The sequence below is a fragment of the Callorhinus ursinus genome, unplaced genomic scaffold (genome assembly GCF_003265705.2).
Source record: "Callorhinus ursinus isolate GAN/ISIS: 27379988/994484 unplaced genomic scaffold, GSC_fseal_2.0 scaffold15, whole genome shotgun sequence".
Classification (NCBI taxonomy): domain Eukaryota; kingdom Metazoa; phylum Chordata; class Mammalia; order Carnivora; family Otariidae; genus Callorhinus; species Callorhinus ursinus.
This window is the reverse complement of record NW_027397077.1, coordinates 11,704,980-11,729,575: the sequence shown is the minus strand read 5'-3', so window position 1 is coordinate 11,729,575 and position 24,596 is coordinate 11,704,980. Positions and strand designations below refer to the sequence as shown.

The 24,596-nt window shown below is 43.5% G+C and overlaps 1 protein-coding gene across 7 annotated transcripts in view; it reads left to right on the top strand.

Annotated features, from left to right (window-relative positions):
• ERC2 (ELKS/RAB6-interacting/CAST family member 2) overlaps positions 1-24,596 on the top strand; it is a 985,383-nt gene that overhangs the window by 878,629 nt on the left and 82,158 nt on the right. Inside the window, exon 19 of one of the 7 annotated variants that reach the window (XR_012380904.1) lies at positions 8,917-9,133. The exons of 5 other annotated variants lie outside the window; for them this stretch is intronic. The gene's annotated coding sequence lies outside the window, so the exon portion shown is untranslated. The remainder of the gene's footprint in view (positions 1-8,916; positions 9,134-24,596) is intronic. One more of the 7 variants, XR_012380905.1, reaches the window with a different exon arrangement.

Below are 24,596 nucleotides of genomic sequence, written 5' to 3'. Positions count from 1 at the left end.
CTGCAGCTTTTATTCCCAATCTGACCTTCCGTGTTCTGAAACTAATTTGCCCTAGTGTCTTGCCAGCATCTGTGCAAGGACTTCCTCTAGCCGAGTAATGTGGTTCTGATTAAGGACATCCTATAAGACCCAGGAGGATCGCCTGGGAAGGAAACCGGACTGAGACTCAAGTGAATTTCCATCCTCCAGTCAGCTACGTGATATTGAAGACCAGAAGGTGTATGGAGTTTATCGTTAGGAAGACTAGGAAAGAGAATTAAAGCAAATGGCTGACAAATTGGCTGTCTTTTATGCAAAGTTGACGAGCTCGTCGGGCTCTTACCCGAAAGAAAGAAAGAAAGAGGATATGCAGAGCCCTCCGGCCAAATGGCTCTGCAGGCAGCAGGCTTTTTGAAGTCTCTGCTTTCGTGCCACCACTTTTAGCAAGGCCTCTGCTGAATGGCCTCCTCATAAAGATGTGAAAACTTAATTCTTACCTAAAATATCTTAGTTTCAACAACTATGATCATTCATTCCTCTCCTTAGTGCGTGCGATGCTAGGGTGGAATGCCTGTGTTATATACAAACACGGTATGTTTTTCTCTCCCTACACTCTTATGAACTGGGTCGTAAAGGCTGAACCTTGCCTTATTCCATGCTGCTGGGCCTTTCCCCGGAGCCCGTTAGGCACCAGCTCACCCCTGCTGCGGCCGGGAGGCGACTTGGTGGATCCCTGGAGTCCTGGGAGCTCTGCAGCGGGAGGATGAGGGATGGCACTGGCGTGCAGTGGGCGATGCAGTTTGGAGAGCTTGGAGTTTCTTTACCAAATATCTAAGAATCTACTAATAGTTGTAACTCTAATATGATTTTCTTGTTAATCTCTGTCAAACCATGAAATTTGATATGCTAGCCATGACTAAGCCGTGAAATTTGTCAACTTTGTCTGTGATTTACACAAGCTCTGTTTAAAAAAGAAAAGTCTTAACACAAAGTTTGGAACATTACTTCCCAGCATGCTGCTAGTATCTTATGACAACAAATAAGAACAGAGTGTACACATTTCTTGTGCTGTTTCAGGGACCAAGAATGGATAAGATAAAATGCAAAAACTAAAGAATGTATTTTCCTTTGAGATGATAAGTATGCACATGGTAGATCTGCTTAGTAGATGTCAATAAGTATGAAATAAACATTCAAAACAGTTTTATGGTTCATATCATTGGGCATGATAATAAGCTTCCTTAAAGTGGTAGATTGTGTTTGAGAGAAAATAAATGAGTAAAGTCTGTATCTTTTTTTAAGTCATAGGTTATATAATTAATCTTTTAACATAGTAAAGTGGCCACACGTGTAGGCGTTGAGACTTGAAATCTCTTTTTGTTGTTGGCTAGCTGGGTGAATTGTGTAAGACACTTAACTTTTTTTCCCTCAGTTTTCTCTTTTGGAAAATGGGGGTGATAGTATTTTGTAGGTGCTCTAAGGCACAAAAAAGATACTGTCTCTAAACCACACATGTCCTTTATCCATTTGAGCTCCAATTATAGTTAGTGACATTATATAATGGTAGATTGTGGCTATCTTTGTTACTCAAAGAAAAATTAATTAAATCACGCTCATGTAATCGGGAAAAAGATAATTTCTTTCATTTTGCCAAAGGAAATCTGGGCCATTTCTGAGTTTTCCATGTGAAGGAAGGGAGAGAAGCACAAAGGAGGAGAGACATGTTGCAGAACTGAGGCGTGGTAAGGGCTGAGATGTCCTTCTCTCCTAAATCTGCCAACTGCCTTTTCCCCTTGGACTCAAAGAGAAAGAATTCCCAATCTTTCTTAACTGTCTCCTGACCTCTACTCTGTAGATTCTAGAATCAGATATCAGAAGACTTGGAACCTTGATAATTTTGATGACCATATAGTCTAGTGGCTTTTCTTGTTTGTTTGGGTTGGGTTTTGTTTTTGTTTTTCTGAGCGAGAAAGAGAGCAGGCACGTGCAGCGGGGTGGGGACAGAGGGCGAGGGAGGCAGAGAATGTCAAGTAAACTCCACACTCAACGCAGAGCCTGGCATGGGGCTTGATGGCATGACTGCGAGATCATGACCTAGTCAAAACCAAGAGTTGGACACTTAACCAACTGAGCCCCCCGCTGCCCCTATAGTACGGCGGTTTTAAAACATTTTTTTAAAATGCCAAAATCTTGTGCAGTGCTCTAGGATCTAAGAGCGCCCTTCTCAGATACCTGTCAGTTAGATCTGTGGGACATAACATGAAAACAGGCCAATCTGTCCATTTTACTGACAATGAACCTCGAGTTGATGGAGTTCCGGGAGTTGCTACAATTCTCACCATTGATGTCTGAGAGCAGCCCGCTATGTCCTCTTGCCCTAACCAGTTCATTGATCATCACCCCAATTTCTTCCCTTCCTATACAAGTGGGAGGAAAAGAAAAGCAAGGCATAATAAACACTTCAGGATGGCTTTCGTCAACTTGCCCAGGCCATTCTGGCATTCTTGGGCCCTCGAATGGTCCATGAGCATTGTCAGAGAATCTATGAACCCACTCTGTCTGCCCCTTCCAACTGCAAAATGGTGTGAACGTGTATACATGCATGTTTCTATGGAGAAGGCCGTAACTTCTATCATATTCTCTCAAAGGGGTTTGTGAACCTCAAAAGGATTAAGAATGATTTCCTTATCATCTGTGCCCCTAACAGTCACATTTCTGATTGTGAGTTGCAAGATTAACAATTACATTCACTTTCTTAACCCTTCTTGGCAAATGTAGCATATCAACCACATAGATGCCTGAGGTCCCAGGCTTGCTTGTGAAACAGCAGTTGGGGCCTGAATTCTTTAGCGTGTTTCTGTAGCCTTAGTTTTCAGCCTGGATTCTAACTGAGACTAGGTTCTAGCCATATTTGAACCTAGATGGCTCAAAGTTAATAAAATAATGCATGTTTATTTACAATGCTCTAGAAAAGTACATTTATTTCTAGGTATGAACAATGATTCACTTGCTTATTTCTGCTTTGATCCTGGATTAGGGTTGTCAGATTTCACAAGCAGAAATACAGCATACCTAGTTATATTTGAATTTCAGAGAAACAGCAACTTATGCTTTAGAAGAACTCCTGAGAAAGGAGAAAAATGGATCAGCTCTGCAGATAAGCAAAGAGCCTTCTTTCAACTCCAGAACTTTTGTTGCAGAAATTAAAGGGAATTCACTATAAACAAGCACAGGATCTGTCTGCAGTGATGGAAATGTTCTAAAACTGGTTTGTGGTGATGGTTGCCCAACTCAACACTTTTAAGCAAAATCGTTGAACTTGACACTGAAAATGGATGAACTTGAAAATATGTAAAGTATACCTCAGAAAACTGTTTTAAAAAAAAACAAGGGAGGGCTTTATAACGATTGTTGTTTAACTTTTCATCCTGAGTTTCAAACTAATATAAGAATGTGATAAAAACCATAAATCTACTCCTCAGAATAAAGCATGAAAGCACCTCGGTCAAATTTTGTATAAAATTTCTAGATCTTACTGAGGCTCGATTCCTATCTTAACCTGGATGCTGCACACTGTTAAGATCCTTTTCTTGACCTTTGGGGTAAAGTTCTTCCCTTGCTAAAACAAGGACTTGCTGCTCTTAGAAGTCTTGTTCAGTCATTGACTATGAAGGTGACCTGTTGTGACACCTGCCACCCCAGTGAGACTGCCTGCTTCATGCTTCATGCTGAGATGGACATGGGGAAGGCAGAACTTGTCTTTGAGTATATGTAGAGCCTTGGTTTTCATTTTTTTAGGAAACAGGGGCACAGGCCTGCTCAAGAGGACCTATGTTTTCACCTTGACTAAAAGTCTTTGGTACAAACAAAATGCTCACATGCCAGTGTGTAAACTCAGTCGGGAAGCACCTCCATCAAGACACACAGGACTCATCCTTTGGTTTTAATGCCAGCTAGAATTGGAAGTGGGCTACTCTTCTCCTTTATCTCTGTTGACATACTCCGGTAGTGAGAAACACAGGTAGGCCGAGATGAATGATTTCAGTAGAGAGGGGTTGGGGTGGGGGTACTTATCCACATGAAGAGTGTGCCCTGAGAAATTCGCTCTTTATGTATCAGGAGTTGAGGACTAGCTCCTGCAGATTTCATGACTAAATTCTATAAAGGATAGTTCTTTATATAGCTCATAAGTCTCTGTGGACTTCTGCTAGAACCTCCAAACAAGTACTTCTATTTTTTCTATTATTGTTTATTCTACCTCTTTATCAAAACAAAAAACAATAAGCCTCAAGGCACAAGGGGAGGAGGGCCAAGCCCCCTGGGGCTCCCTTTATTGTGGCTCTTTCTCCATTTGAGTCATGGTAACACCCTAGCCGTCAGATTCCACTGGTCGCAGGGGAGAAGTGGAGGGCGATTGGAGAATGAGGGGCCAGAAGAACGGGACAGCTGGAGCATGCTGCGGGCTGCAGGGGGAGCCTGCCTGGGGACTGAGGAAGCAGGGGTGGCCCAGGTCTGATCATCTGAACTCCGCTGATACACTTCTCCATCCCCCAAGGCATTAGAACCTCCAGTGTGAGAAATTGCCAGAATCCAAACATTTTCCCCAACAAAGCCCCAGCAAAGGCCCGTCATCACACATAAACCAACCTGGTTCTCTGACAGAAGTCAGTACTTTAAGGTTCACAGAAGTCTGTGTCTTGAAGCAAAACCTCATGGGAACCCTACTACGGTGGAGTTGGGCTGTCCTCCACTGGCTGCCTGTGTGAAGATACAACCAGTTAGTTCATTGACAGGACGAATTCAAAGCCCTTCTTCAAGGCTTAACAGTCCATGTGCTAATTAAAGAACTTCTATTTAACCTTTTCATTCAAATCAGTCCTGAAGGAAGGACCTCTGCCAGTCCATTCTTAGTTACTGCTGGCATTTCAAAGAAAGCCAGTAAATGCCTTTCCTTTAAAAAGTATTCGATGAATCCATCAATTTTTCTTATTTTAAATGTCTTTGCCCACATTTGCCCAGAGAAGTAGGGCTTTACCATTTGGGGCTTTTTCTCTGCAGAGTGAGTTTTAGGCCTTTGTTGGGGGGGATCATTTCTGTTTGAGCCCAGCCTCTTCTACCTTTTTGGCTGAACCTGAATCCAGGAATCCCAGCAACAGTCTTCAGGTTTCATTTTTTTTTTTTTTTTTTTTTTTCCCTGTGGGAATGAGAAGCCAGATACCTACTTTGGAACTCATCCTATAGATGCCTATTCTTCATTCCTAATTTTCTCCCCGACATCCTTTTCCTCTTTCTGGTTAGGTAAAATAATTTCTATTTGATGCAGTTTTCCCCACCTTGGTCCATAATGGGTCAGTGAGTCTCCTGTGGCTTCATGGCCCTGATAGCAAGGGGGTACTGCTATCTTTGGTCTTTTTGTTTAGTCAGCTCTCCTCAGCCGATATTTTACAGGCTCTTGGAAAGTTCTAGGAGTGCAGTGGTGTCCTCATTCCTCACACTTGAAGTAGAAAACATCATAATACTACAAGGAATTATATTTTCAAAGATGCTGTGAGGAAAATCCAATAAATACCTCAAATGTTCTATGAAAGCAGTGGTTCTCAGACGGAGGTAATCTTGGCCCAGACCCCTAGATGTTCGACAATGTCAAGAAACATTTCTGGTTGTCCCAATTTGGGGAGAGAGGTGCTACTAGCATCTGGTGGGTACAGGCGAGAGGACTCTGCTACATATCCTATAATGCATAAAGCAGTCCCAATGACAAAGGATGATCTGTCCCCAAATTTCAATGATACCAAAGTAAAAAATCCTGCATTAGAGGATTTCTGGGTCTTTTTTTCTTTTTCCTCAAGGCCTGAGAAAAGAGGGGGAAAAAGGAAAGAAAAAAAATGCTCCGTTTTCATGAGTGCCAGTGTCCTGAGTTCTTACATCCCACACAGATCCAGGAATTAGAGAGCACAAGGGTACCACCGAGCAGGGCAAAGTGCAAGGTCAAGGCAGGTCTTCTCAGCTCCAACAGCTGTCTCAGCTCCAAGGAGAGACAACTCAGACCAAAGCAGAGGACCAAAAAGTTACAAGGATGTTTAGTTTGTGATAAAAATCATTTTGCAGATTAAAGTGCTTCCTCCTGCCCATAAAATGGTATGTTCTTTAAATAACTCAAAAATAGGAGGCATTTAACTGTGTTGTGAGCAGGAGGCAGAACTGCTGCTCAGAGCCACGGTCAATTAATTCCATCCTTGTAATCAAGTCTACCCAAGCTGTAGGTGGTGGCGTTCTTCATATTTTCTCTAATGTGCTATTGAACTACCCCATGTTTCAAATGCCACTATTCTCAGCCTGAAGGGATTCCAGGGATGTTTCCCGGACCCAGTTTCTCTCTCTGCATTTCTTGGATCCCTTCTCCCTCACTGCTTCAGTGGTAGCTAGATGGCTGCCCCACTGCCAGACGGGACCTCCTCCCATACACAAGCCCAGTTAGGAAGAGTGAGTCTCTCTCCCAAGATTCTTGGCAAAGCCTCAGTGTGTCTCATTGGCTTTTACTGGGTCACATGCTCATCCCTGAGCCAGTGAAGTGGCTGGGGCATTCTGGAAGCTGATTGGCTGGGGCCAAGGTTCTAGCACACTCCTGAGCTAGAGCTGAGCCTGGTGTGATGCGTGTGAGCTGGAAGTGGGTAGATGTGTTGCATTAAAGGGAAATTGGGGTAAGATAATCAAAATAGGAGGGATGGATGTCGAGGAGAGTAAAGACACACACACACACACACACACACACACACACACACACTACTTGCTATGACGAGGCTTTGGATTCTGGGGTGGAAGCCTCAGGTCCTTGCCCTGCCCGTGCCCTTTGCCATGAGCTCGCTGTATCACTTGAGATAATTCCATCACTCTCCCTGCCTCCCTTATCTCATCCACAGCATGGAAGTAACAATACCATTAGGGTGGTTGTGAAAAATCAACCTTGGGGTATTGGAAGGGTTGTGCAGACAAGTAGTGGTGGTGGCATTAGATTCAAATGGATTCATTTCAGCTTCTAGAGTCTAGGAGACCAGCTACAACCCACCCAGCTAGTCTATGCCAGCCTTCAGAAGCCAGTGTCTAAATTTATCCCAATCCTCATTGTTACGGGTCAGTGTGGGAAATCTTCTGAGGTCAATGATTGAGGTAATTGGCTTGCCGTGGATCTTGAAAAAGTCTCTCTGCTAAATGACATAATTGGTTTTAATTATATAATTATGGCACTTAAAGTGTGGGGGTGAAAGGTTACTATTATATTTAGAAGTGAGATCCCCAAATGAAGCAAGGGTGCTCAAGCCAGTGTTTCTTCAAATTTCTCTCTTTATTTTTTCAGAGGGAAGTCAGAGTAGGCTGGCCTTGGCCCTGGCCATTTTGGGATGATTATCCTGCAATGAGGTAGTGCTGGGGCTGCTCAAAGCATCATAGGAACCTTTGTAAAGAGACGGGAAAGGGCTTCCGTAAAGACCTCATTGCAATCTTGAAGTTAATGAGCAGTGGGAACTCAACTGTCAGCAATTGAATGTGATTGGGCAGGGTAATTATATGATTGCCTCTGGTGTTTGCACATGCACAGGGATATTTTTATTGGAAAAAACCTAATTGCTTACTTACTTAGTGGAGGGAAAACCTAAACAAATTTGTGTTGTCATAGATTAAAAAGACATCCTTTCTTTGTTTCTAAAATAGCTGCTTGCTCTGCTTTTAAGAAGTGAGGGTTTTATTCTTTTCGTGTTCAGAGATGTTTGCAGGATTTGAATTATGTGCTAATATGAAAATATAAAGGAAAGCTACTTTGGACTGTGCATTTTGGTAAAATGACCACGTGCTTATTGCCACGTCTTAAACCATCCCCTACAATGGTCTCTTTCATAATGCAAAGGCAGCTAGAATGCTGGGCAACACTCAAGATACTGGGGCTTTCACAGGTTTTTTGTTTGTTTGTTTGTTTGTTTGTTTGTTTTGTTTTGTTTTCCTGCATGGAGCCGCCTGACAAGACTGGCTTCAGACGCTATCCGGTTTTCCTTAGTTGCATTAGGCAAGTGGGAGGGATCATTTCTACGCGGCCTTTTTGACATCACAATAGCAAGGATAAGAGGAGCAAAGTGTTCCCTCTGAGATTTCCCAGGTACTTGGAGGAAAGGAAAGGGCAAAATGAGAGAGCCCGAGGGGAGGGAAGAAGCCTTGGGGCTCCCACTTTGGTGATGCCAAATTTCAGCCCAGCATCTTGTTTTGACAGTCCGAAGTATGGCATCTCATTTCCCTGTGATGCTGGTGTGCAGAGAACGGAGAGCTGCAGTTGGGTCTATTCTATAGCAGTTCAACTCTGCATGATTGGTGGGTTGTTTTTTTTTCTCTCTTCTTATAAAACAATTTTCTAGGTTCTTTCCTGACATCCCACCAGAAGAGGTCAAAACATGACTGCATTGTGGGGCTTGGGGGAGCACCTTGTGATGAGAACAGCCCCTCAGATCAGCCATGCTTTCTCATCTTAGAATCTTGCACATGTTGACACACCATAGCCTTGTCTGGCTAACTCCATGGGTCCTCTAGGTTCAGTGTTAAATGTCACTTCTTCCAGGAAGACTTCCATGACCACCCCCCCACCCCATTCTGGTTTGCCTGCCTTTGCTTTATGGTTCCTGGTACCCTCTAGGTTCCTTTATCCACTGTCCTTTAATTGCTTGTCTCATTGTCCTGAAAACCCATAAGCTCCGTGAGGGCAGGGCTTGTGTTGATATTTGTCACTGCTACATCCCCAGAGCCTGGCACAGTGCTTGATGAGTGTGTTCAGAATGACTGAATGAGGAGAGGAGTGGTTGCTGAGTGTCCTAGGGAATTGTGGTGTGTGATGCCTGGGCTTCCCTACCCTTGCTGTTAATACCGCTTTCTTGTTGCTTATAATTTTCATTGCCCCAGATGATCCAGCTCTGTCGGAGGCACGGAGGCACAGTCAAAACTCATGCTGTACATTGATCACCTGTCCAACCTTTGCCTAGAGTGGGAGCCCCCAGTTCCTTCAAGAGATCCAACTTTACCTGTCTGTAAAGAAGAAGAGGAGGAGGGAGACAGCAGGGAGGATCCGGTGGCAATTTAACACCAGAGCAGGTCCAATGTTACTTTTACCCTTTTGGAGGTGGGTACCTGCAAACACCACGGGGAGCTGGGTTTCAACGAGAAACCTGCACAATGATCTTAGATTTGGGGGCTCGCACATACTTTATTTTTTGCTAGCACGTACAGTTGCTGTTTTCGTACTGAAGTCACAGCCAGACTGTTCCATGATTACCCCAGCATAGAACAAGAATCCAGGCTCATCATCCACATGATGTAAATGCTCGTACTGACCTCATGTTGTTTGTGTCTTGCTGTGTGGACAGAGGGTACAGTTCATTCATTGGTTCCTGTTTCATGACTATTTATTATTTGCTTTTCAAGGTCCGTGATTTTCAACAGCCTTTCTTGTTTTGATTCTCTGGCTTTTGATGTTTTAATCCCACCCGCCCCCCCTTCCTCTTAGACCATGAGATCCTTAATAACTACCAAAGAAATGAGCTGGCATTGAGACCACCCCTCAGCGTTTAAGTATAGCCGTACACAGCCCTGGGGTCTGTCTAACCAGCTTTTTCCCTGGGCAGAACCTGAACCTCTGACCTTGTAGGCCTCGGGCAAAAGGGCTTCCTACTAAGTACCTAAATCCCCTAAGTTTGGCTGCCTGTTGTTGGTTGGGCCATCATAACAATTTCTGGGTGAATGGACATTTGCATGTGGAAACCCTGGCCTCACATGTGACGGGAAAAGTAAATCCTCAGAGCCCCGGGTGCTTCTTCCATAGTGGTCTATGCACACTCCCCTAAGTCTAAAGCATATTCTCTCTTGGTTCTGGGACTCTATTTAGTTTTTATTCTTCAGTTACATTTCTGCTTGGGCATAATAAGCACCTCAATTAGGATCTTTGGGGTTTCCTTCAAGAAAGAGAGTTTGAACAACCTCTTCTTATAGTAGGTGTATTCACCACTGTTGCGTGCTTGGGATCAGATAGGGATGGGCCATGGTGAGCTTTATGCCTGAATTCCAAGAAGAAGTTCCGTTTAATTTTCAGCTTTGGAATAGCACCAACGGATGTCTTGCCACCTAATATCCTTTCTGGATTGAGGCAGATAATTACTGCCTACACAAATAAGTCACATACTTCTGTAAAAAAAAAAAAAAGAAAAGAAAAACTTTTTTCGAATGACATTTGATTTGTCATTAAACTTGGTGATGTGGTCTCTGAAGTGTCTCATCTAGTCTAATCACAATGATTTATGTCCTTTCAGAATACTTCTGCACGCAGGGCTTAGTTCTCTGGTTATCATTGCATAACGTGGTGAAGGGGAAACAGTTTAAGAACAGAAAAAGACAAATTAGAATAAATGGTTGCCATTTTAGGTCAGACTCAAACCACTAATTGTTTCTATTGTTTTGTTTGAAAAAATATTTTCATGGCCCTTCACTGACTGATTTATTCAGCACACACATTTAAGCACTGGCTCTCTAAGGGCCCTGCCAGGACCTGCTTTCCAGCATCTATCACCTGGGAACTTGCTAGAAATGCAGATTCTCAGGCCCCACCCAGCCCTACTGAATCAGAAACTCTGCAGGTGGGGTCCAGCAAGCTGGGTTTGAATGCACTTCCTGGTGATTCTGCTGCACACAAAAGTTTAAGAACTTTTGGTTTAAAACTTCTGTGAGTATGTGAGGTGAGGTCATTAATAGGAGGATACCTATCATCCTGTCAGCCAGGAGCTCGTGATCCATTTTGGGCACAAGGCATAAATTCATCAGACAGTTTGGCAGAATGATCTTTATAAACTGTAAATTACATCATACACTTACTTCCTAAGTGCCTTCAGCAGTTCCCTTTGTGCTTGAAATAAATCTAAATGCTTGGCTAATGCCTGCAAGGCCTGGCATGCACCATCCCCAGCCCACCTGCCCAGCCTCATCTGGTGCCATTCCCTCCCTCCCCTGGTGCTCTGCCACACCACACTGGCCCTCCTTCTAATCCTCAAACATACCTGCTGAGCGTGATGTCAGCAGGAAGGTAGAGGAAGGGGGAGGAAAAGAGAAAATTGCAAAGGCTTGGTAATAGTCTTGGTCACTGAAGTATTTTTTCATATGATACAATATTTCTAAACTAATGTCCCTCGTGGCTAATAATATTAATATACTGATATTTGTATGTATCAGTGTGATAATATATTCATGTGATAATATTAGCAGCCTCATCTTGTAGTGTAACCAAGTCCTGAGAGGAGTTGCTGAATCGTAGTTTACTTTGGTCTTAGTGTTATGTATTTGGATTGATTTCTCTCTCTGAGAGTTGGCCCAGTGGGCATAGCTAACCACTGAGAACTGAAGAAACGTGGCTGGAGGTTCGAGGTGCTGAGCGTAAAATCATCTGTGTGGCACCAGAACATTCTGGAGCCCATGCATGAATCTTGCAGGCTTCACTTTTAGGAAAGATAGTGACCACATTCATTAGGTTTTGTCTTTGTAAAAAGTTATCTGCAAATGCCAATTTTGATCTTTGGGGTAAGTAAATGTACCATGTGATTTGGGAACAAAGTAGCAGTTTGGATTTTTATTGAATGCGAAAAATAGTGCTTGTTAGGATTCTCTTTATCATGAGAAAGGGGAAAGATATATTTTATTTATTCTTTTAGTATTTTATTTATTTATTTATTTGACAGAGAGAGAGCGAGAGAGGGAACACAAGCAGGGGGGAGTGGGAGAGGGAGAAGCAAGCTTCCTGCGGAGCAGGGAGCCCGATGCGGGGCTCGATCCCAGGACCCTGGGATCAAGACCTGAGCCATCCAGGCGCCCCGGGAAAGATATATTTTTAATATGATTTATTTAAAAAAGCTTACTTGAATTTGAGGCAAAGGGGTTCTTAAAGATTTGGGACTCTTGGGGTGAGAAACTAGGGCAATTATTTTTTGGTTTTGCTTTTTGTCTTGATTTTGTTTTGACTACCCACAACTCTTTTGTAGTGACAGACCATAGTATAAGTGTAGCATCTCTGGCTTTGTATATTATTTGCTTTTTACAAAGCCTCTCATTTGAGCTCTTCAACAGAGGAGGGAAAGGTGGAATTGAAGGAGTCATCAAGGAGAATGGGAGGTGGGAAGGGCTCCTGGCAGCCTTAGAGCCTCACCTGGCTTGTGGAGTTCTCCCAGGGAATGGAGAAAAGTCTCCGCACCACATAAGTACTCCAACTCACCAGAAAGCCCTTCCTATTAGAAGGCAAAACTAGGCTGCCCCAGGTCGCTGACAATGCACGTGTGAACAAGACAGACACAGCTTGTCCCTGCCCTCCAGGAGCCCTTGGCCTGGAGGCCAGGAGACTTCGGCAAATAACTAGTCAAATAAAGGTGTGTTTTCACACTTTGAAAGTTGCTCTGCAGGACAAGAGAGCGAGGAGAGCAGAGAACAGGGAAGCAGCTTCCCTCTTGGGTTAGCAGAGAGGCCTTCTCTTTGGACATGAGTTTGAAGCTGAGAAACAAAGGATGACCAGGTGTTTATTTGGGTAGGTGTCTAGGTTGGTGGCCTGGCCGGGGGGGGGGGGGGGGTTAGGGGCATGTCCCTGGGGAGCTAGCACCACCTCCCGTACTAGCTGGGATTCTGCCCACAGAGGCTGCCACAGCAGAGAATCTTCTGAGCAATCACATGGGTGAAAACGCCCAAAGACTGTCTGCAGAGTGAGCCCCAGGGGAGGAGCTCTTCCTCCTGAAAGGAGGAGAGACAGATCTCCAAGTGCGCACTAACAGTACTCACACCACTGTGCCTAAGCCTACACCAGCCCTTGGCCTCCAACCCTTCCAGTGTCTCTCTGAGACCCCCCCTCCTTTTGGGGGCAGCCTCTGTTGGTCTCCTCTTTGAGAGCAAAGCTGCCTGTAGGGGACATTTATAATACTCTGGAAGATTCTTGTGTGGCTTTTAGGGAGACATTTCAATCAGTTTGAGGGCAGGTTTTCTGTTTGTTTTGTTCGGGGATGTGCGTGTGTGTGTGCGCGCGTGCGCACACTCACACGTGCTCAACATGCTGGCTTTGCACGGATCTGGCACTCAGAAATAGTTGACAAAGGAGAGAAGAGATTCTGCAAATCCAAATACCTTGCAATATTGAAGCTTGGTTTGAGGAGTAGGAAATAAAAGCGACACCTGATTCATTCATTTATTTGTTCACCCACCCAAAAGCGGCTATTGAGGCCTTCCGGTTTAACTGTATGGCCGGAACACGATGCCCTGCGCACGGGAAGCTCACACTCGATACTGGTTATTACAGAGGGAGTACAAAGCCAACTCTGCCTTCTGAATCCTTTTGTGTTCTTGTCCCCCTGAATTTTGCAGCTGTTCACCCCTCTCCTGTCATTTGGGAGTGACAGTGCCTGGTACCAGGCTCTGAGCGCGTCTGGGGCTCTTCAGGCAGGACTCTCCCATAGGAGGGAGCTCAGGGCATGAGCTCTGACTTTTAGAGTGCCTCAGGACAGCTCCCTGGTCGTCTGCACAAAGCCTGGGAGCATGAAATGACAGAGAGCAGTTAAACTTCAGGGTGGTCTGAGTGGCTTTTAAAAAAAATTAACAAATTAATGAAGACAGTTATTCAGAGCATCTGAGTTTCTACTTGCTGAAAAAGGCCTAGCCTGTTTCTGAGGACACAGACCTTTTCTTTGATTGAAAGATGGAACCGTTTCTGAAGACCTGAAAACTTTGAGGCTGGGGTCCCAAACAGAGCCTATAAGTCAATTCTGCCCAGGTGGCAGTTGGGCTGGCCCACTCATCGTGCCCCCAAAACCTGCAAATATCACATATAATCCAGTGTTCTGGATTTGGGGAAAAAGTCGGATGATCTGGCTGCCCGGGGCCATACTCCCACAGATGGCTCCAGCAACCCCCCCATCCCAGCCTGCCCTCCCTAGTTTACTGGTCACTGATATCTTGCTTATGCCAGGCTCGCATCCCTCCTTCACGTCACCTCCCTGGGTCCTGTCAGCACAGTGTGCAACCCTGACTAGGACATGCAGAAGAGGGCCTTGTGGTGGGCAGCAACATGAAGGATGCCCACCTGTCCAGCTGCCATGTGGCAGAGCCTGTCAGGTCAATGTCAGTGGATCACCAGCCAACCTGAGCTTCTTGTCAAAGCAGTGGGCACTCTCCCAGGTCCCACCTCAGGGATTCTGGCTCATTTGCTCTGGGCTGGGTGGGGCTTTGGGATCAGGTCCACCCAGACAACTTCGGAGAGCCCACAGCATGACCTATGCACAGCCCACCTGCTCTCTTGACAGGTGTTCTGCCCTCACCGGCACCCTTCGGAGCCCCTGTCCCCTTCCTGAATTAGTCTTGAGCATCACAAACCACTGTCATAAACATGGATTCAAAGCCAGAGCACACGTGTCCAAAGTGGCTCTTGAAAGAAAAGGGATATAACGCCAAAAACAAAAATGTTTTAGTTTGAAATCCCAGATATATCAACAAAAATTGGGACTTGGGTGGGGAAGATGGTAGACACAATTGCTTGCCTTGTCTTATGCATACGCGTGGGAGGTCCCGCTCTGTCTAGTGGTTCCAGAGGCAGGCCCAATGTGTGTTTCTTAAAGGCAGCCTGTTATTTTCTTACGAGATGCTTGTGGATTGTTTTTTCTTTATGCAGACAAGCCAGTAATTTTGCTAACCTATGTCTAGTATTTGCTTCCTTTATATATTCCTGGTGTTTACTAAGCACTTTTAGCCTGCTACATCTGCGTACGTGTGTTGCTTCTTTTCTTAGTTTTAGCGTTTTCTTCTGGAACATCTGCTAGCCTCAGGTTCTTCACTCTCTAAGGCCCATGTCCCTCATCTTGTCCCTCCTAGGTTACATCTCTAAATTCTGGGATAACCTGGCAAGTTTATGCTTTGTTTCCCTGATGGTATTTTCTGCGATGGTGATTCAGGTCTTGGCTGCTTCTGATGTCAACTGTGAGTCCGTCATTGCATCCTTAGTGGGTGGTAGGTGGTAGAATCCCCTTCCATTTTCCATCCTAGCTATGGCCCTCTTCCTCAGTGCCCCATATGAGGAGTTAGGCTTATGGGGAGACTGAGGCCCAGAGAAGGATGCAGTTTGCCAAAGGTCACAGAGCTGGCTCCTGCCGGAGGTGGGAAGGGAACTCCGGTTCCTTCCAGCCCAGGGCTCTTTTTATCTCCAAGACTCCGCTTGCAAGATTGACTCTGGGGTGCAAAATAAATAATTAGATAAAATCATCATTATCATCAACCTAACCAAATCTCATACCTATTAAGTGTGAGTATTCCAACAAAACTTGCTTACCCCGTATTCAGTCTTCTTCCTCTACAGTAGAACTTGCCTCAACAAGCAACTTTCATTAGAAAGAGCTAGAACGTGGAGAAAGTTGAAAGCAGTGGTTTCCTGTCGGGGACACTTTTACCCCCCAAGGGACATTTGGCAATGTCCAGAGACATTTTTGGTTATCATAACTCAGGTTATGTGTGAGAAGGGCGCTATTGGTATCTAGTGGGTGGAGGCTGGGGACCATGTTAGACATCCCACAATGCACAGAACAGCCTCAACAACAAAGAATTTTCCAGCCCAAAATATCAATAGTGCTGAAGTTTAAAAACCCTGGTTTAAAGGGAACAAATTCTACATTTCACATCAGTGAACTATGGTCTCCCTGTGGACTAAAGCCCCTCGGGAGGCCTCATGCCTCCACTGCTCCTCCCAGCAAACACACACACACACACACACACACACACACACACACACACACAAGCAACCCTGGACCAGAATAGAAAGCTTCAAAAATATACAAGTGACAATTTCTGACATATGTATAGAGACTATTGTGACTTCTAAGGTAGTTCACTTACAGATTTACCGAATTCCTAGTAGCTTTTTGTCACCAGGTGTTTTTCTGAATCAAAAAATAAGAGGAATAAAATTACTCAGGCGGAAGGCTTTGTAAATTTTTTTTTTTATCTTTAAAAGGAATGCTCATCTAAATTATGCCGTTCCTGTCTTCCATGATAAATTTGAAGTTTGGTTGTGCCCTTGGTCAAGTAGCTCCCAGTCCAAGGGAAAATCCTTAATGTCTGATGACTTTTACCACTGCCTACAGTGTTGTAGCAGATCTGGCAAGCAGATGTTCATGGTGGAAATTTTCCATTCTAGAGTAGTTCCTTCTGAGGCAGGGGGAGAGTTAGGTCAGAGAAGAATGTGCCAGACAATATACCCCTTTGTTAATCAATGCTGTCACCTTGGCTGCCCCTCTAGCAGCCTCATCTTCCTGAAATCTTCAGTAAAAAGGCCATTCAACCAATACATGTGGCATTGGCCAGGATTTTTCTAGCTCAGCTCTCACAACAAGGAGTGGATTTAATCAGATTCAAAAGAACCTTAAAACCCATTCTATAAAAGTGTTACATCTCCGGAAGAACTCCGAAAGGCAGATTATCAAAAACCAGTTTCTTGAGCAAAACTCTCAAACCACTATTGCAAAGTAATCCAGGTGACTATGCAAGGGTCTGAAACCTTAGCAACATTTATTAAGCACACTGGGACACATACTAGATATTCAGTGCTTTGTTGAATTAATTTAGTCTGCAGAGTAACCTATGATTTAAGTAATGATGTTATGAGCATTTCATAGATGTGGAAACTGAGGCTTAGATCCACTAAATGACATGTTCAAGGTCACACAGTATTTCCTCCTTCTTTAACTGCCTGGCTGATAATACAGCCACACTGCTGATTTTGAGTCAACAAGCTATTATTTTAAGGTCTATCCCTTGTTAAATTGGAAAATCCAGTCCTTGTAGAGATATGTAGTTATTATAAGAAATGATTTGAGTCAACTGTAACAGAATTGGCAAAGGTTAGTATCTGTGTAATAGTAACAGAAACTCCAAGTTCGTTGAAAAAGGTATTTCCAAGTTGTCTCCTTTGTCCTCATTTGCAGCCTCAACACATGATAGGGTGTGATACAGAGGTCACTTGGAGGGGATCAGAGTGATGCTCACAGTCAAGAATCAGGCACAATATGTGTCTTTAAACAGGTCACTTGGCTTCTCAAGCTTTCAAACTTCTTCTGGCACACAAGGGAGGTCATAGTTTATTCAACAGCCATTTATTTGGCATCAATTATGTACACAGATATGATGACAAGCTCACTATCTCTTACCAAGACAGTCATACAAATAATTCTAATGTAATGTGATCTGTTCTAGGGGAGAGATCTGTACTCTCTGAGAGACTGAGTACTGCAGGCTGCCAAGGCACACTGACCCCAGCCTATGTTTATTGAGTTCCTACTATGTATCAGTCTCCACTCCAGAAGCAAGAGATTGCAAATGCAGTCCATTTTAGTTGGAGGGGTGGGGTGGGGAGAGACAGTAAACCAGTAAACAAACAAATAAGGTGATTTCAAAGACCAGTTAATTGCACGAAGAAAATACAGTAGAGCAATATAATAGAGTGACAGGGGATGGAAGGCACTACTGTAGCTAAAGTAATCAGAGAGGGCTTCTCTGAGGAGGTGAAAGCAAGAAAGGCCTTGGAAAATGAGAAAAAATTTCTACGCAAAGAATTGGGTAAAGTAGCCTTGATGTGTAAGGTTATACAATTTCAATATTCTTTCAACACAGAAGTTCAGATGTCAAGCATGTGATATCACTTCTTGGGATTTGTTGAGACTTTTTAATGGCCAAGCACATGCTCAATTTTATGTAAACATTCCATGTGTATTTGAAAAGAATGTATATTCTCTCTTTGAGTTCATATTCTTTCTGTGTTTTTTAGATGAAGCTTATAAATTATGTAACTGAAATCTTGTGTACCTCTATTAATGTTTTAGCTATTTAGCTGCTCAGTTTCTGAGAGATAAGCATTCAGGTTCTCATGATGCTTATGGATTTCGTCATTTCTCTTAGTAATTCTATCAGTTTTTGTTTTATCTATTGCTAGGCTATGATTTTTTTTTAAAGATCTTATTTATTTATTTGCCGGAGATGGAGTGAGAGAGAAAGAGCACACAAGCAGGGGGAGTGGCAGGCAGAGGGAGAAGCAGGCTCCCTGCTGAACAAGGAGCCCGATGCAGGACTTGATCCCAGGACCCTGGGATCATGACCTGAGCCGAAGGCAGACACTTAACGGACTGAGCCACCCAGGCATCCCTAGACTATGACCTTAAGTGTATTAAATTTCTTTATCTACTGTTATAACGTCCTGATGGATTGTTCTTGTTTTCATTAATAACCCCCTTTATCACTATTAATGCTCTTACCTACTATGTTGTCTGATAATATTGCTAATGCAATGTCCTTTTGGTTAATTTGTGCAAGTGTATGCTTTTTCTATCCTTTTATTTTCAGCTTTTGTGTTTCACTGGTCCATTTTATAAGCAACATAAAGCTGGATTTTTTTTTTTTTAATCTGGGGTCTCTGCCATTGGTGGGTGAATTTAAGCTATTTATATTTATTGTGACTAATCTACCTGACCTAGCTTTGTCTTCTTATTGTGTATGTTCTGTTATCATAGGTGGTGTTTTCTTCTTCTTCCTTTTCTCTCCCTTACTGCCCTGTTTGAATTGAGTGTGCTTTCTTTATTTCTTTTTACGTTCCCCTCTACTGGTTTTGAAGTTACATGTTCTATTTCTCTTCTCTTAGTGGTTTGTATAGTATCTAAAGCCAAATCTGGCAAACATTCAGAGACTCTTAATGCATTGCCTTGTGTTGGTTTAACAACTTTCTCTGGTATCCTGACTCCTCAGTGGCTGAGTTGTTAATGGGGAAGGGTGTAAATGAAAGTGCAGAGCATGGTCACTGTGATGATTATATCTTAGAGTATGGATTTCCAGCTTACCTTTGCCAAGACCTGTGCCCTAGGGCCTGAGGGTTCTGGTACTTGACAAACTGTAAAACCCTCATGGGTTATGGGTAACATAGCAGCTTCTAAGCAAGGAGTTACTTGGTTTCTTCTGTTGCCCTTCTCCTTGTCTGCATTTGAGCTCTTGTAAGTGATGATAAACATTAAATAGCTCCTGTAAAACTGTTGAATTGTCAGTTTTTAAACTGCATAAAACACTGACATTTTCATTAGATCCTGGTCCTGAGGAATGTCCGGCTTTCATCATAACGGATTTGTTTACTTCTGCAGAGAGTCTTAATGTGCTGCCTATGGGAGAGATCTTACTGTCACCTGCTCTTAAATGGGAAAGACTTTGTTCAGCCAAAGATTTTTGGAAAAGGATTTGCAAGAGGGCTTTTTCACCTCCCCCTCTCCTTCTCCTGCCATCTCCCAAAAGGGTAAGGGATGGGAATAGAATCTTTGAAGAACTTTGGTATTGGACAGGAAAAATTGCAATGTAAAATAATCCTGCAAAGCCCATTAGGAGACAAAATGTTGGAAAGATGCTATTAAACCACTATTTAGTTTCAATGTATCCTGTTAAAGATAAGCAACTTGTATCTATGTCTTTTTGACCTCAATCCTTTGCTCTGCATTTAAACAGATATCTTGATTTTGGATTAATAAACTCTCCTGTGTATATTAGTAGAGAAAACATTTTAAACTGTCGGGTCCTTCTAAGCAAATAAGAAAAGAGAGAGCTTTTATCTTCTGATCATTGCATTAGATTTTCAACATTTTTTGCAGAAAATGCCAAACTCCATGAACAAATGTAGAGTCATCACAATTTAACAAGCTGGAAAATGTGTGTGTTGAAAGACAGACTTGTCTTAATATGACCAGGGCCTGAGAATGTTAACTTCCCTGGAATCAACATGTTTGCAACTGATGGCAAAGTTTCTTTTTTTTATGTTATGTTTTTTTAAAGAACTCCCCCTTTTGCATTAGCTTGTTGAATATGTCACTGGCAGGTTTGTCTTCTTTCACATTTCAAGAGAGGCAGCCCGGCATGAATCAGACAGATTAGCATTTAAATTCTCCTCCTAGGACATACTGTGTGATCATGGATGAGTTACTGAGCCTTTCTAAGCTTTGGATTTCTCCTCTATAAAACTGAAATAATAACTGATTTTTCAAAGTTGATTGATCATTAAATAAGAGAATATATGTAAAGTCCTCAGCACAAAACTTGGTACATCATAAGGGACCATTCAGTCACATCTGATAATGGTGATGCTAATGGTGGTGGGGAGAATAGTAATAAAGATGATGGTGGTGGTGGTGGTGGTGGTGGTGGTAAGGACATTGATGATGGTGGAGATGATGATGATGACTGTGGTGGTGTTGATAACTGGGTGTTAGAAGTCCCTTGAAAAATATGAGAGAAGGTATCACAGAATAAAAGAATCTGGGAAAGGGTAGAATTACCTAGTACTAACTGACCCACAGTCCCCCATCTTCTACCTGGGCACTTCCAGTCATGAGGAGGTCCTTTCTGAATAAAATTCTACTATAGACAGCAAGCCGCAAAAGCCTAGTTCATTCATGCAAATCTGTTTTCAGACCTGGATTTGTCTTAGGAAAAGCCAAGAAATGTTACTCTGAGTCATTTGATTCTGTTGGTATCCATTTCCTTTCTTGTTCCTTCCTTGGCTTCTGTGACATCAGATGTTTTAGGGTTCTTCCTTGGTCTTCTTGAACATTTCTTGGTCGTCTCTTTGCCAACTTGTCTTTCTGTGGTCATTTGGATACATAAGTGTGGAACTCAGAGACGGCAGTGCAGGAGAAAAAGAAGGGCATGTAGTGAGGTTGGAACAGAATCTTAGTGTCACAGAAGCAGAGAAGGGGGACAGTTCCAGGTTGAAGGCCAAGGTCAGTATTTTTTAATATAAGGGAAACGGTGAGGATGAAGAAGTCTGGGCGAGACCATTTCTTTTGGCACTGGAAGTTCAGTATTGACATTGGACACAAAATCACTGGGATGTTGAAAGAAGAAAAGTAAAGGAATATCTGGGAGATGAGGAGGTGGAGGGTGCCTGGGTGGCTCAGTTGGTTAAGCGACTGCCTTCGGCTCAGGTCATGATCCTGGAGTCCCGGGATCAAGTCCCGCATCGGGCTCCCTGCTCAGCGGGGAGTCAGCCTCTCCCTCTGACCCTCTTCCCCCTCGTGCTCCCTACCCCTCATTCTCTCTCTCTCAAATAAATAAAATCTTTTAAAAAAAAAAAAAAAGAGGAGGTGGAGAACACAGAAATTGAAGAAAGAAGAGGTTGTACAATAGAAAGACCATTTTTTTTTCTTTTTAGGTAGGAAGGAATCAGGCCTATTTGTAGACCAAGAGGAGGGAGCCAGAGGAAGCTGAGTGTGAAGATACAAATGCAGAAGGCGTCAGGTATTTGGTCCTACAGAATGAGAGCGGTAGGAACAAGAGTTCATTGGCCCATAAAACCACCTGCCACCTCTGCAGTGAGCACTCACAGGGTAGCACTAGGAGAGGAAAAGTGTAACCTGTGAGGCTTATGTTGAATGGCGCTGGCTTTCTCTTAAAAGGAGGTAAGGTCTCTGAAGAGAGTCAGAGATGTTTGCAGGCATAGAGAGCTGGGGAGATAGTTTTAAAAGAACCACTGTCGGAAATGGACAGGAAGTCAACCTGTGATGATTAAAAGACTTGCCAAGGAGCCCTGTGGAGGGGAGGAGGTTTGTGTTTCTGGATCTTCCCATACTATTCTCACCCTGGTTTCTGTCCGTGTACCAAAAGCACCCTGGAATCCCACAGGTGGCCCTCAGGGCCCCCACTCCCCACCGTGGGACCTTCCCTCTGCCTCTGCCCATGCCCAGCCCTACTTGCAGATGTTATCACATAGAAATGAACTGATGGACTGATTTTCCCCGAGATGAGGAAGATTGCAAAAATGTAATGTCTCATCCCACCCAGGCATTAGTGTGACAGGTAGTCAAATGGAAGGAACACAGGATCAGGAGTCAAGGTCATGGAGTGTAGTCCCAGGTCTAGTTGGTTAACCTGTTCTTGTGCCCTGCTGTAGCACAGGATGTCAGGCCACTCTTGCCTGCCATTGCAATGCCAGCATGTTATCTAGCACCTGCCATACAGTAGGGGCTTGTAGAATTTATTTGACTAGGTTAATGGACAAAGATATAAAAGATCTCCAAACACCCCATCATTCTATGCAAATGTGAGGGACTACTATTCTGATGTGCATTTTAACAAGCACAATATCATCCCCAGGAATGACTCTCTAATAATAGAATGTGAGCCACCACTGGTAGGCAGGCAAAAGAAAATACTTTTCAGCAGAGCTGGGTGGAGGCTTTCCAGAATTGCTCAGATTTAACTACCTCCATGTCTACATCTATTGGTTTGACTTATAGAAAATTAGCTCCTGTCCCTTCAGTAATCTGATCCAAGGTGATTAGTCATTTTTCATTCTTGCTGTTAAAAATATATATATATACTTTGTCATTACAGACAAGAGGCTGTGGTGGAGGCAATGAGAGATGAAAATAGGTTCTAAATAAAGAAGCAGAGCTTCCTTCTCACTCACTTTTTCTACCCTCCCCCCACCACATACGCACAAATAAGATCTTTCTCTACCTTTCCCCATGACTCCACCAGCATGGAGAAATCAATTGTCAGCCAAATCCCAAAAGAATAAAAGAAAAATATCTCTTCAGAAGGAGAGGGCAGATGGGAGAGATGGAATCATTAATAAAAGACTGAAGGGATTGGCCCAGAAAGTGTGGAATCCAAGAGGGTGTTTATTTTCAAAACAAAAGCTTACTGATCACGTACTTTTCAACAGATGAGAAAAATGGAATGAGCAGAGCTTGTGCCTGGGCTTGGGGACATGCCCACAGTGGCCTGAGCTACTGAGTCAGCAAGAGTGGCTTTTGTTCTCTTTGCTCAAGCGGCTGGCAGCCTCTGTGTGAGCAGGACTCACCAGTGAGCTACCCATAAGCTCCAGGAAGGCTACGTCTGGCCTGGCCATCCTTCCCATTTCGCTAGGTCACTTAGAATCCCAACTTCCTGCCCTGCCCACACACTGGAACAGCCCGAGGAAGCCTCACCAAACATTCCTTGGCATATGGCCTGCATGACTGAAAAGATGTCCATCACAAATCCCGCTTTGGGCTAGCATCTTTGGGGGCGTCCCTCTTTTCCACAAATGTTTCTTACAAAAAGGCCTTGGAGATAGGGAAGTCATTTTTTCTTTAGAAGCTATGTGTCAGGGCATTAGACAGACATGGTTGGATTTAAAATATGCCTCGGCCCCTTGTATGCTGTGTGACTTGATGCAGCTGAGTTTTCTGAGCCTCAGTTTCCTCATTGGTAAAATGGGATAGATCAAACTTGCCTCACGGGGTGGTAAGGATGAAGATAATGGAGACACGGTGCTTGACAGAGGGTCTGGCAAAGAGAAGGAAGTCAGCAGTGGGCAGTGAACCTGGCTGGAGAGACCCCTAGGACCGATTCAAGACTTGTTTGTTTACTGTAGTGGATGTTTGGCTTGGGCCTTGGTCGGTTGCTTTTTCAAACAGAACCACACACATGCTTGTGTTCTGAGTGCTCATTCCCTTTGTAAATAGCTCCTGGCCTGCAAGAGTAACAACATCTTCCAGGCCCCGCCTGCGCCCTGGGTCTCAATGTCTACACCTGGAAAACAAAGGGTGCAAACTCGATTTCAGTTAATTTGGGGTGCCTTTCCATCCCTGATGTCTGAGAACTCTCTACTAGACTTTCTGCACCAGAGACTCCCCCACCCACTCACGGTGATGGGTCCCACAAAGGTGCAACCTGTGAAGTCACACGTGTGAAGTCACACGTGATATAACACAACCCTAAGAGAAGAAACAAAAATCAAAAATGAAAAAAAAATTCTTGTTAGTATTTCGCAACTGTTCTATAATTAGCTATGTGCAAATGAAAATCATCACAATGCTACCCCTTAAAGATGTAAGAATACAAAGTAGGAAGTCAGTGTTCTGTACCCACCAACTTTTGGCAATTTCATCACACCCCCAGATGTTACCACTGTTCACAGTTTAGTGTATGCCCTTCCATTTTTTCCCAAGTTTATAACACATATCCCTATTTACATGTATACATATATATACATATAAATTTAACAGAACTGTGGCCTGCCACTTGCAACTTACTTGATACTATATCAAGTGCATCCTTGCAGGTCAGTATAAATAAATCTACCTTCTGTGTTTAATGCACCACAATTTTCACACCATAGAAAAACTATAGTTATTCAGTTATAACCTTCTGTTGGGCAATAGGTTGTTTCCAGTTGTTTTTTGTTTGGTGGGGCGGTGGTTTGGTACTACCAAGAAGGCTGCAGCAAACATAGTGCATATATTGCTATCTGTTCTAGTGCTTTTATTTCCGTAGAATCAACTGCTAGAATTGTGACTTCTGAGTCAGAGGGTATACTGTCTTTAAATTTTAATGAAGACTTCCAAATTCGTTTCCACAATATTCAAAAGGACCTTATACATGCACTAGTAGGATAGGAAGGCATCCATTGCCCCATAATCTTACCAGCTTTGGATATTATCAGTCTTCATTTTTCCCCCCAGTGTGATGAGAGGAAAACTGTCTCGTTTTAAAATTTTTCCTCTTAGATTTAGCTT